The sequence below is a fragment of the Sminthopsis crassicaudata genome, chromosome 3 (genome assembly GCF_048593235.1).
Source record: "Sminthopsis crassicaudata isolate SCR6 chromosome 3, ASM4859323v1, whole genome shotgun sequence".
NCBI lineage: Eukaryota > Metazoa > Chordata > Mammalia > Dasyuromorphia > Dasyuridae > Sminthopsis > Sminthopsis crassicaudata.
In genome coordinates, this window is record NC_133619.1 from 182,661,974 (window position 1) to 182,675,688 (window position 13,715).

The following is a 13,715-nucleotide window of genomic DNA, read 5'->3' on the forward strand; positions in this document are numbered from 1 at the left end:
ATATGATGGCAAATGCAAAATGTGTTTATATATGCTATTTTGTATGATTCTACAACAATCCTGGGAGGTAGGACCTATTATTTTCCCCACTTTATAGAAGACAAAAGTTAACTGCAAAGAAATTAAGTCTCCTGTCCATGGCCACACAGTTAGTGAGCATCTGAGACAGGAACTGAACTCAGATCCTTCAATACTCTACCCAATATTACCTATATGTTAGAGGACTTCATTATTCAAATTGAACTGCCATCAGACACCTTTGGTTTTCTGGTCCATTACTATTTTCAGCTTCTAGGAACCATGTCTTCCAAACCAGTCTCCCACAAACATAGATGTTTTTCCCTTAAATCTCATCTGGACTGCAACCTCGTTAAAGCCCTTGTAATTTTGTTCCAATGTACATTTCCAGTTTTATTATACTTGATACTTCTCAAGTTCTCTATGTTTCAGTGAATTAAAGTATTAGATAACTTTCTCAAACTTTCTGGAACATTCCTTCTTTTATCCTCTATGTTTAGAATACATTTCTGCCTAACCTCTGCCTCTCAGAATTGCCTATTTCAAGCATAGCCATAGTGCAATTTCTTTCCATTGTAAAATTTCTATTTATGAAATTATAATTATGTTTTATATATGCGTATGTATATATACATACACACATATACATGCATATATATCCTTAGTGGAATGTTACCTCTTCAAGTGTAGAAACTAATTTTTGTCTTAGCATCATTTTATGCTTAATAAATATTTTTAAAATTGTATTGGATCTAGACCATCTACTAAGGTACAAGGAGTACAAACTTCATTGAGATGGGAGTACCCACACTGATAAAATTCTAGATTTCTTTTAATATGTTGAAATGCTGAAGAAAAGATTATTTCTGATCCCAAGGTGGTAATAGTGAGGTGCTTCCAAGAAATGTCAAAGAAAGAAATGAGTGGCAAGAGATACAGTGGGCTGCCATGAAATATGTATCATGTTATCAGATTGTATGATCTGGTTAAGATTTTTTCACATTTCTTTATATTTTCTCTCTCTCTCTCTCTCTCTCTCTCTCTCTCTCTCTCTCTCTCTCTCTCTCTCTCTCTCTCTCTCTCTCTCTCTCTCTCTCTCTCTCCTAGAGATAATTATAAATCCTGGAGAGAACCTTCCAATTATGATGAAGTTTCTAGATTTCTAGGATGGGATTTTCTATTCTAAAGCTTCCTTTTCAAGGCAGTGGTCAAGACACTAGTGTTATAACAAGGATTAAATCTGAGGTAAAAATTACGTTTTCTTAAAAATCCTTATTATTACTTTTTAGGTTTAGAGATTTCTATCATTGGAGTTCTTATTTGAACCAACTCTATTGGACCATTGAAAGTTATAACTATAGCCTTGAGTGCCATAGGACAAGTCAGCCACAAAAAGCAAGGAGGAACATTTCTTTATTTTCTCTAAAATTTTCTTCTTGTCTAAAATCATTGAACACAAAATATCAGATGTACAATAAAAAGCTATTTTAAGTTTCATCAAAGAAGATTTCAAAAGAGTCATAGGAAGGTAAGAAGGAAAATGTACCCACATATAAAAGAGGAGAAAACATTTAAATAGCATGTCCAATGAAGCAAAAAATTGAAATGAACAAACAAGTGAAATGCAAGGAAAGAAATATAGAATTTTTCTATCAGAGAAAGAAAAGGGATGAACATAAAATATGGTAACTTCATTAGCTTTTCTTGGTCCCTATTTGAACAAGATAATTGATTACCCATCTACTTTTTATCTTTTTGATTTTATAAGTGAGGATATATGTGTGTGCATAACACAGACAGAAGAAACAAGGAGCAGAAATGGTGATATGAAAAAAAGTTATTTTATTGCTAAGTAAAATGGTAATACCAACTTTAAAAATCTCCTAAATTACTAATAAATTAAGTGTAATAGAAATATTTTAATCCCTTTAAAACAGATTTCTAGGGTTATCCTAGTTTTGATTTTTTTGGGGGGGGGTTGACTTTAAACCCTATATAAAAGCACTCAGTGTGGTTTAAGGGAATGGACATAAAATATGAGCCAAATTTGTTCAGTGACTAATCATGTGATTTTGCACAAGTCATGCACAAGTCATTTATTTCATGTATCCCCATTTTACAAATAAGGAGCTGGTCAAAAGTCATGGTTCTATGGCTCCCTAGAAGATATGGAGTTTTGCAAGCAGTCTAACAGCTCACGTGTGTGTGCATGCATAATTATAATTGCTGTTCTATCATTTCAGTCATGTCTGGCTCTATGCAACCTCATTTGGGGTTTTTTGGCAAAGGTACTAGTTCATTTCCTTATCCAGCTCATTTTACAGATGAAGAACTGAGGCAAACAACATTAAGTGATTTGCCTTGGTCACACAGATAGTATAAATCTGAAGCTGGATTTGACCTGGGAAAGATGTCTTCTTAATTTCAGGCCTGACACTCTATTCGCTATAGCTGTCTCATATATGTGTGGTTTCTTCAAATTTATGTAGATGTTTTTATAGAGTATTAAAATATTAATTCATTCAAAACCATTGAATTCATAGTAGTATTTATTCATCTTGTTCATGAGAATAGACCTTCAAATCTGAAATAGTTTTAGAATGAAATTTTGTAATTGATTTGGTAAAGAAAAGAAAGAGAAGAGAGAGAGGAGAGAGACACAGAGAAAGAGCTGGAAAGGAACTGTTTCTTTTTCTCTCAGATTCTGGAAGATTTGGAATTTTGGCAAAGGTTCTCATATATAGGAAATCTTATTCAAAATACCAAATATTCCAGAATTTGAGGTGTATGTATGTATATATATATATATATATATATATATATATATATATGTATATATATATATATATATATATATATATATATATATGTATATATATATATATATATATATATATATATATACATATATATATATATATATATATATATATATATATATATATATATATGTATATATGGCATATGTGGGGCTCAAACATAGGAATATGTATACATATGAATAATTAACCTAAAATGAAAGCTTTGGGTGGAACTCTCAAAAGATCCTGGGTAACCTAAAATAAATATGCTTTGGGTGGGCCTGGCATCTGGGAGATTAAAAAATACAATGTAGGCCTCCCTGGAAATCCTAAAAAGTTACTGAAGTATAGAAATGTTTTGGGTATGGATAATCTTTAGTCATATAACATTGGATTTATATGATATAATAATTCTTCCCCAACCTCAGTGTAATGAATAATTTCCCACAAATCATTCTTAATATTTTTCATTGAACAGATGATACTATAATAATTATCTTGAGAGGCTTAGTGAGTTGTTTTTAGTACATGGTACCAGCACTACCACCAAAAGCAGCATTTGTTTTGGGCTAGGAAGCTGATAAAGAAAATAGATACTCTCTTTCAAAAAAAGATTGGGGAAATATTCTTAAAATGAGGAACTGACAAGAATATTTATTTTGGAGCTGTAAACTCTTCTACTCAGCATGTTCTTGCCTCCCCTCTGCCTCCAGATGTGTGTACCTCATTTCTCTTAAGGATTTAAGCATGCCACTTCATTTCATTCATTTCACAATGAATGATGATATTGCTGCTGTTGTTATTGGCAATTGCTCTGGAATGTGCAGGAGACCCTTCGGTTGTCTTCCCTTCCATTGTCAGGTGGCACAGACATCAGTTTGTTATGGTGGGTATGGGCCAAAAAGACAGCCAGAGCAAGAGAAGAATCTGAAATATTTTATTGGACATAGTTTTGTCACCACCTGGAATGGTTTGGGAAGATCTGGCATCATACTTTCTACAGTGAGCTCTATGTGGACTTGGAAGAGCACCTTGTGCTACTCACAGAAGCCTCCCTAAATACCAAAGCCAACAGAAAAATTATGTCTTAAATGATGTTTGAGACCTTCAACATTCCAGCCATATACTTTTCCATCCAGTCTGTCTGTACCTGTATGCTTCTGCTTATATACTAGTATTGTTATGGACTCCAGTGATGATGCCCATCTATGGAGGGTATGTCCTTCCCCATGCTATTCTCCACCTATATCTAGCAAGCCATGAAAGAGAAGGGTCTGTTTTACTATCACATCTGAGAAGGAAGTTGTGTTTAGTATCAAGGAGAAGCTGTGTTATGTTGTCCTGGACTTCTAGGAGGAGATGGCTACTGCTGCATTAAGCTCTTCTCTGGAAAAGAGCTATGAGCTCCCTAATGGTCAGGTTATAAGTATTGACAATGAGAGGTTCCAATGCCAGAATCTCTCTTCCAACCGTCTTCCTTAGGTATGGGATATTGTGAAATGCATGAAACTACATTCAACTCAATCATGAAGTGTGATGTTGACATCCATATGGATCTGTATGCCAATTGCCTTCTCCCTATCCTCCCAACCCCCTCCCCTCCCAAAAAAGAGATGAGATTGGCATGGCTTTTTTTTATTTTTTGAGGGCTTGATTTCAGGATTTTAAAATTGGAATGGTAAAGGTAATGAGAAGTTTAAGTATGTTGGAAGTAAAGTTCTTCAAGGAGTCTTCAGGACTAGTTGTATGGCTCAGAAATGGTGAGGGGTCACCATTTAGTAAAAAAGCTGGAGAGATCTCTATAAGCAAAGCAAAGTTTATCATATGTTCTTGACCCACCTTCCAACAGATGATAGAAGGGAGGAAGCATCTCCTTGGGGCAGGGTTAACATTTTAATCCCTAACACAAATACTCCCCCACCACTGACCCTCATCCTCATTGAATGAGGGTCTTAAATTCTAAATGCTGGAACTACCCAAGAATTGAACTTGACCAATAAGTAAATAGTTGCCTACATTTGATTGAAAAAGGGAGAAAATGATGTCATGGGAGTATAGCAGGAAGGGGACTTAAGTATGTCCTTGAATCAATGCTTTAAGTCTTTCAGGCCTACTCAAACTCAGAAGTAGATGAAGCCTTATTTGATTTTCATGACTGTCTTGAAAGATCTCATCTCATCTCATTCATAGTCATTCTGAACATTGTATAATACGTTGTGACAGAGAGTTACTTGTCTCTGTGAAGGCTGTCCTGCACAGATAGAACAGATAGGGAGGGAGGGAAGAGGAAGGTACTAGTATTGCTTTACATATAAATAATGTAATACTTAAAAAAGCCTTTTTATACTTTCTGCCTTAATACTTTTTCTTTTTTAACTGGAAACTGAGTGGATGCTGGTTGGAGAATGGCTAAATAAGTTATGGTATATGAATGCTGTGGAATATTATTGTTCTATAAGAAACAGTCAGCAGGATAACTTCAGAGAGGCCTGGAGAGACTTACATGAACTGATGCTAAGTGACCAAGATATCATTGTACATGGCAACAACAAGATTATATGATGATTAATTGTGATGGACATAGCTCTCTTCCACTATGAAGTGATTCAGGCGGGTTCCAATGCTCTTGTGATGGAGAGAGCCATCTACACCCCGAGAGAGGACTATGGGGACTGAGTGTGGATCACAACATAGTATATTCACTTTTTGTTGTTGTTTTCTTGCATTTTGTTTTCTTTCTCATTTTGTTGTTCCTTTTTGATCTGATTTTTCTTGCACAGCATGATAATTATGGAAATATGTATAAAAATTGCTATGTTATGTTAAATATGTTAAACATATTTTAAATTACTTGCTGTCTAGGGGAAGGAGTGGGGAAAAGGGAGGGAGAAAAAATTTGGAACACAAGGTTTTGCAAGAGTGAATGTTGAAAATTATGCATATGTTTTGAAAATAAAAAGCTTTTTAAAAAAGAAAAAAAAATCTAATGGGGCAAGATAATGCAAAAAAAAAAAAAAAAAAGAAGAAGAAAACTTAAAAGTGAGGAAGAAAAGGAGGTTCCTGGTGAAACTACATGACAGACAGAGAAGTCAAAACCATTTGAAATGAGTTTTCCTGTGGAGAAGAAGAAATGACTGAAGAGATGGCTGTCCTGTCCTCATTCCTTCAATAGGAGCATTGATGCCTCCATCCTCCAATCATAAAAGCAAAGGGTATTAATAAAGTATAAATAATGATTAGATCATTAGATCTGGAGAAATGACATTGTTATAATTGTCCAAAATATTCATTTTATGTTTTAAATTAAAATTAAAATTAAACAAGCAATTTCATAACAGTGTAATACAAAGATAATTGTCCTTTAAACTACAAATAAAAATACTTGTTCCTTTAATAATAATAATAATAATAATCTATAAATAATGACTCCAAATTCCCTCCCTGTCCCCAATATAGATGACAGTGAACATTTCACAACTTTGATTTTGGTGCTAGTATTTGTGGAAGTTGAAGAGTTTGCTTGTACACTGACATTATCAGTTCAAGTAAAAGTGCACACATTAAAGAAGAAAAACAAAAAAATACAAAACAAAAACAAAAACCTTCATTTGAGATGGCAAGGGAGAAAATGCCAAGCTTTTCCAAGACTCATCTTCAAGCACTTAGTTTTACATGAAGCCTTCCTCCCAGTGCTCCTCTCAATGGCCAGTGTATCCCCTTCCAAATCTACCTTTTATTCATTTTATGTATATTTGTTATCCACTTAGATGTAAATATGTCTCCTACATTAGAATATACATTTTTGTGGGGCAGGGACTGTTTTACTTTTGTCTTTGTGCCTCCAGGGCTTAGTAATTCCCTGATACATTGCAAGGACTTAATAAATGCTTACTATTTGATTGATAATATAACTTCACTGGTGTTCCTTTGTCCATTGCTAAGTTAGAAAACTCATTTTTCTTTTAGTCTAGCTTGTATTCTTCAGCTTTCTTTCAGATCTAAAAATTTAATGCTTATAAATATCAGTATTGCATATATCATAGGATTGCAGAGGTAAGTTTCACTCAGATTTGACAGCCACTAACAAGCCATTTAAAGATTTATGGATGCATAGACTGACTATAGTTATTGACACACATTAAAAACACATTTTCATTATTATTTTAATTTGTCTATTTCATTATTTCCTTTGGTTTTACTTTATTTGTTTATATTTAGTTTATGAAGCAGTTGAAAGGTACATAGCTGAATTATAAGCATCTATTGATCAATTTTGGGAATGGGAAAAATACTTTGAAACTGAAATCATAGGCTGGATGAGACAATGGTGAAGTGTTAGGATTCTTACAAGGTGCTAAGTCACTGGAATGAATAGAGACAATTGATTTGATCCTACAAGGAAATGTTATGGGCCAGAACTTGAAACAAGGTACTGAGTGGAATTGAGGAGACAATGATTAAATCTAATTTAGCATTGATTCAATCCTACAACAAATAATGGTTTCCTAGTGAAGAAATGATTGGTGTATACTCAGTATGCACCATATAAGCAAGAAACACTCAGGGCCAAGCACACAGAAGCCCACAATTCCACTCTCGGAGGCAGAGTCAGATTCATTTCCACTTCAATGTTTGTGCTGGTTGGAGACATTGGAAGGATGAGAGTCTAGAGGCTGAAGGACAGACTTTTGGATTTGGAGACATTGGGAATCAAGGAGAGAGGAAGGCCTCCAGAAAACTAGCTGAGCCCCAAATGAAGGAAATAAGATTTGGAAAGAGACAGTAAAGGACTTCAACTCCTGGCTGCATTTTGGGATTATTGAACTGAACTGAAACTAAGGCTGCTCCCAGAAGCTCCCCAAGGGATCTGCTCACAGAGAACGATTTTACAATTTAGAGAAAAAGAACATCACAGTGAAGCTTAGACTTATAGCATTAGTTAAAAATAAGATTCAATTAAAACAAAATCTATGAAGAAAAATGGTGTAGTAGAAAGCACAAAATATTGAACTTTTGATCATTTGGATGAGTTGATATACTTTAAACCAGGGATGTAAGTCAATTCCATATGTGTCGAAATAATCACAGTAGTGAGTGACAGAAAAGCAAAAGAAACATTAAGGTTTTAGGGATAGATGGTTGGGTGGCAGCTAGAAGATATGCTTATGGAAAAGCTCATAGAAACATTCTCAACATGTCACTGTTATGGTTCTGGTGGCCACCATTCTAAGATTCAAGAGAAGAAAATCTGAGGGAACATGAGTAATATACATATAAAGGAAACTTTATGGATGCATACACATAGTGAATTCAGGTTCTGGAATGATAGTTCTCAATGAGTACTCTGAGCAGGAAGGTTTTATGCTATTCTTATTTCTTACGTCTATAAAAATAGTTAAGAATGATATATCTCAAAGTGCTTTGAAACAATTTTTTAAAATGCATGAAAATTGTGAGTGAGGAAAAAAGTAGCTTTGGTAAAAGTTCTCTAGTTTTCACTCTGGAAGTTTTGCATGAGAATTTGTAAGCAATTTTTCATGCAAGCATTTTATTTAAAAGTTCATTGATCTCATAGATTTCTTTCTAACCCATGAGAAACTCTGGTCTTAACATCATGGATCTACATCACTTTCCTCTCAACATTTTTATTTTTTAAAATTACATATGTTTATTTTTTCCTTCTTCAATATCCATCCTCCAACCTAGAGGGAAAAAGAAAAAAAATCATTGTAACAAATAAGCACAGTCAAGCAAAACAAATTTTCATATTGATCAGGTTCAGAAATGTGGCTCATTATGCATTTGTTCATTACTTTTGTCTCAAGAAGTAGGTATCATTTTTCATCATTAGTCCTTTGGAATTGTGATTGATCATTGTACTTGTCAGAGTTATAAAATGTTTCTGAATTGTACATTTTTACAATGTTGATGTTACAGTATAACTTGTTTTAATTCTGCTCATTTCATTGACAAGTCTTCCTGAAATCATCCCTCCATTTTTTACAGCAAAATAATGCTATTACATTTCATTCATATACCATAGTTTGTTCAGCCATTCTTCAATTGATGGGGATATCACCCCACTTTAATTTCCGATTCTTTATTATCACAAATGTTGCTATAAGTCTACTTATGATATTATTGGTTTAAAGGGTTCACAGTTCAATATCTTCTTGGAGAATAGCTCCAAATTTTTTTCAGAATGGCCATATTAAATCAGAGTTTCAACAGTGCACTAATATTCTTATTTTCCTGCAGCCCATTATCATTTATTTTTGTCTTACTAATCTCAAGAATGTGAAATGAAACCTCAACGTTGCTTTAATTAATTTCTCTAATTATTAGTGATTGGAAACATTTTTTTTCTTCAAATGGCCTTATATAACTTGGATTTCTTCACTTTAAAGTTATTTGTTTATATATTTTGACCATTTATTAATTAGGGAATGGCTCTTTTAGTTATACATTTGAAACAGTTCTTTATGTATTTTATAAAATAGAGCATTTATTGAAGAAACTTGCTTCAAATTCCACCCCCCACACACAATTAACTAAAACCTTTTTGTTTTTCATCTTCATTCAGTGGCAACTTTCTTTATTTGTTGGATTCTTCTTTCCAACTGTTGATTGATTGGTACCAATCATTCTGTTCTAGGGCAAGAATGTTTTAGCTACTTTCAGTCTCCATTCTGATGCCTTCTTCACATAGTCCCAGGTATATACTTCATATATTCCCAGATAGTGTCTTCCAGTATACACTATAATGAAAGAGAAAGTGTGAAAATAAATATTTGAGATATTTAATTTCTACATTACAAAATATAAGTTATAGAATACCATTCCATAAAGAGGCAGTATGATATAGGACTGGTTTTGAGCCAGGAAGATCTGAGTTTAAGTCCTATCTCTGATAAAAACTGCTCATAGCTAAACTCATTGTGACCATGGGCAAATCACATAACCTTTCAGTGTTTTAGGTTGTCCATTAAGATGATAAATCACAGAGGAGTTTTCAGCTTTTCATGGTACAGGTAGTTTTCTTACCTGAAAGTTTCCTGTACCAATGAAATAATAGGTTCTATCTCTAGCATCACCAATCTACTCAGCTATTTTGTGAATGTTTTGAATGAAGACTTTTAACATTTTTAGATATGAAGCCAACTCTGAATTAGCTATGGAAATGGGGGATATTTAAAGCATGAATAAATGAAATCTGTACATTATTTAGATATCTCATTGGAGACATTTCTTTTTTAAAATTATTTTTATTTGATATTTTATTTTTTATCAGTTACATGTGAAACAATTTTTAACATGTTTTTAAAATTTTGAATTTTTTTTGAAGAGATTTATTTGAGATTTTCACTTCCTTCCCTCCCTCCTCCCATTGAAAAGGCACTTGTGAACTTCTGCAGTCATTTCTTTAAACATACATTTACTTGTCTATCTTTCATTCTTTCTATTTTTTATTTTTACTCCCAATGACAAATGTAGCTTTTCAACTATATGAGCAAAAACATAAGAAAGTAATAGAAAAATTATCAGGTAAGTAGGAAACCAACAAATTAAAATAAAATAGTAATAAATGATATTTTTATTTGCTAACCCCTATCACAAAGTTGCATATAATGGTTTTAATTTATTTTCTATATATTTTAGTGATGCCTTTTATTTTGCCATTACAGTCAATTCTGGAAAATATATTTCTGATTCAACCCTCACTTTTGACAAAGAAAAATAATTAATCCAAATTATCTGAAATCAGTTAATGTATCTAGAATTTGACCTTGATAGTCACTAACTGCTAGAAGGGAAGTATATATATGTATATATTTCTGGCCTAGTTTACTGAATGTATAATTTGAATTTCTTACTGTTACAATTGTCAAGTCAACAAGTATTCATTAAGTGCCTATCATGTTCCAGGCACTGTGCTAAGTGTTAAACACACACACACACACACACACACACACACACTGAACTAGTACTTAAACTCTCAAAGTTCTCACAGTCTACTGGGGAAAACAATGTCAACAGCTACAATATCGATGAGATAAATTGGAGCTAATCTTAGGGGGGAGGCACTAGCATTAAGTGGAATTGGGAAAGTTTTCTTGCAGAACATGGGATTTTAGAAGAAAGTCAGGGAAGCTAGGAGATAGGGAAAGGAAAATCAAGGAAAACACATGTATTGGGAAATGCCTCTTGTTTGACAGGGGGCAGCTAGGAAGCATAATAGATAGAACTCCTGCCCTGGAGTCAGGAGGACCAGTCTCATGAACTTATTAATTGTGAGATCATGGGCAAGTCATTAAGTCACTTATCAATATTTCCTTCAGTTTCTTCATCTGCAAAATGAGCTGGAGAAGAAAATGGCAAACTATTTTAATATCTTTGCCAAGATAATTCCAAAATAGCATCATGAAGGATTAGAACAAGTGAAACAACCTAACAACTTGTTCAAAGAACAAGGAAGCTTTAACTAAATGGTAATAGCCAATTTATATGTTGTTAGCCTCTGTTTTTTAAAATTGTATATCATTTCATACATATCTTCCTATATTTATCATATCTTATAACAAAATCACATTTCAACAGATCAATAGATCATTTATTCAGCTGTTCTCCAATTGATAGGTAGCTATATTGTTTCCTTGTTGCCTTTCCTTCTCCCCCTTCCCCCAAATAGTTCAGTCATTCCTCTGGGCCTCCTGTCTCATTAAACCTTTAGCAAGAACAGCTGATAAGTGGCAAAATGGATCCATTTGAATTTCATCTCCTTTTCCCCTCTTCACCTAATGGTAGAAGTACTAAAGAGTAATGGAATGTCAAAAAAGTGGTCAGCAGAGACCAAAAAGAGAAATAAGGAACCTGAATAATCTCTTCTGGAATGATTAAGATTTTTGCATATTTAGTCAGTTTTTTATTGACACAGTTACAATAACAACCATAAAATACAAGGCAGTGTGCTAGTAGGAAGAATGGTGATACTATTTATATCATTATATATTTATGTTACATAGCACTATTGAATTAAACCCTGTGATTGCTGCAATCAAATCAGAGATGCACTTCAAGGAATGATACCTTCTTAGAATGGTTTGTGAGTTACTCCACAAGTGTCCCTTTTAAACTGGGGTAGCAGGAGGAGAAGCCTCTCTGACTAGCTTTAAGGTCCTTGTAAAACCAAGTTTAATATGAATTTTGCCTGTTTTAATCTTTGAGTGACAGTTTCATTATATTTCTTAAATTTCTTGGAATGCTATAACTCAACGCTTTCCAAAATGTATTTTTTGCTTCCTGCCTTCCTCAGTGATTCTCCTTCCTTTAGGTTTGGGGACCCATGCTTATCTTGCCATTTGTTTTTCATAGCTGAAGAAATGGAATTTTAATGTTTAAAAACAACAAGCATCTTAACACTTTGCTTCTTAAACACTCCATAAGGGATAGGAAGCACAAGACGAAGGAGGGAAACTAAATTTATCAAACTACTTTGTGGGAACCATGACCCCATTCCTACAGCAGATTTGGGGGTCTCTGATATTTTTTTGTAAGAGAGGTTTTTTTGTTTTGTTTTGTTTTTTCACCTCCTTACCTCATCATCTTACAGAATTCATCCTTGCATAACCCTTTATGGGTTAAAGAAATGTGAAGGCTCTAAACAGTAGGATTTCAAAATCCATATAGTAATTTTACTGATGTAAAGGAGGTGAAAAAACAAAACAAAACAAAAAACAAAAAAATATGAGTGCTGGAAGAGGCAATACTCCTGAAGGGGGAAAAAACATTCTGAAAAGGCTATATAGCTATGGAACTATCAGTATAACCTTTGTTAAGGAGCTTTTAAAGATATTAGGATATCAAGACCAAAGGCACACAACCAGAGCCTATGTAGTCTGACTGATAGCTAAAGAGTACTCAAAGAAGAAGAGGCAGATATGCTGAAGTGACCTCTACAATCCAGGGAGAATAGAAAAGAGACATCTGTGGTTTGTAGTTGGCTATTAGTTAGTAATGTGGCTGAAGCCAAAGTAAAAAAAAGGTGAGGGATCTTGAGCCCACATGGTCCCACTAAGCTTGACATTTCCATTCCACTTTGCAGAAAAGTGTTCCAAGTCCACCTGTGTTGCTGCACATGTAAATAGAGTGGCTATTTTTGTTAAACAGAGTTCAACTGTTTCTGATACAGTCATTTATTTGTGAAGACTATTTTATATTAATTTAATTATAAGGAAATTGAAAAGTGTAATACATAGCTAAGCCCTTAAGGCCGGTTAATCTATTTGGATTGTAACAAATATAATTTTTATTAGCTCAGCCTATTTGGATGGTAACGAGTATAACCTTTCCATAGACATTAGAGATTCTGAATTATGGTCTATTTTATGTAAAATAGCATTTAGTACAATAAAAGGAAAGTTCTTTTATCTGTCATTCTATTATAAAATTATAAAATTATATAAATGAGAGTGAGAGCTAAACTATACCTATTATCCAAGAGAGGGACTTTCTTGTTTTCCATGAGAAGGATAAGCAGGTAACTACTATGAAAATAATCAGCCACAGAGTAGGGTGAGGTTTTTGGAAACTGTCTTGCCAAGGAAAATGACCAATTCTGCAGGAAGTTTATCTTTTTTCAAAGTCAGCCTAATGACAGTATCTAACATTTCCCTTATCCAGCAACCTCAGTAATTCAGAATAAAATCAACCAAACAATATATTTTTCAGTATTCAAAATACTTGTCATGAAATATAGACAGAAGCTCATCTACTTTATTTGTTCATATAGTTTTTAGGTGGCATTAATAATATAATAATTGATAATAATAATAAATATAATAGTGTGTAACACAAAAGCAGAAGTAGTCACATGGTGTTTTAGTCCAGTCAGGAAAC

The 13,715-nt window shown here is 33.6% G+C and overlaps 1 long non-coding RNA gene across 1 annotated transcript in view; it reads right to left on the reverse strand.

Annotated features, from left to right (window-relative positions):
* Nucleotides 1-6,183: 6,183 nt before the first annotated feature.
* The window catches only part of LOC141560911 (uncharacterized), a 177,147-nt gene continuing 169,615 nt past the window's right edge, over nt 6,184-13,715 (reverse strand). The window contains exons 2-3 of the long non-coding RNA XR_012487885.1: nt 9,378-9,577; nt 6,184-8,521 (exon numbers count right to left, since the gene is read on the reverse strand). This is a non-coding gene — a long non-coding RNA (uncharacterized LOC141560911). The remainder of the gene's footprint in view (nt 8,522-9,377; nt 9,578-13,715) is intronic.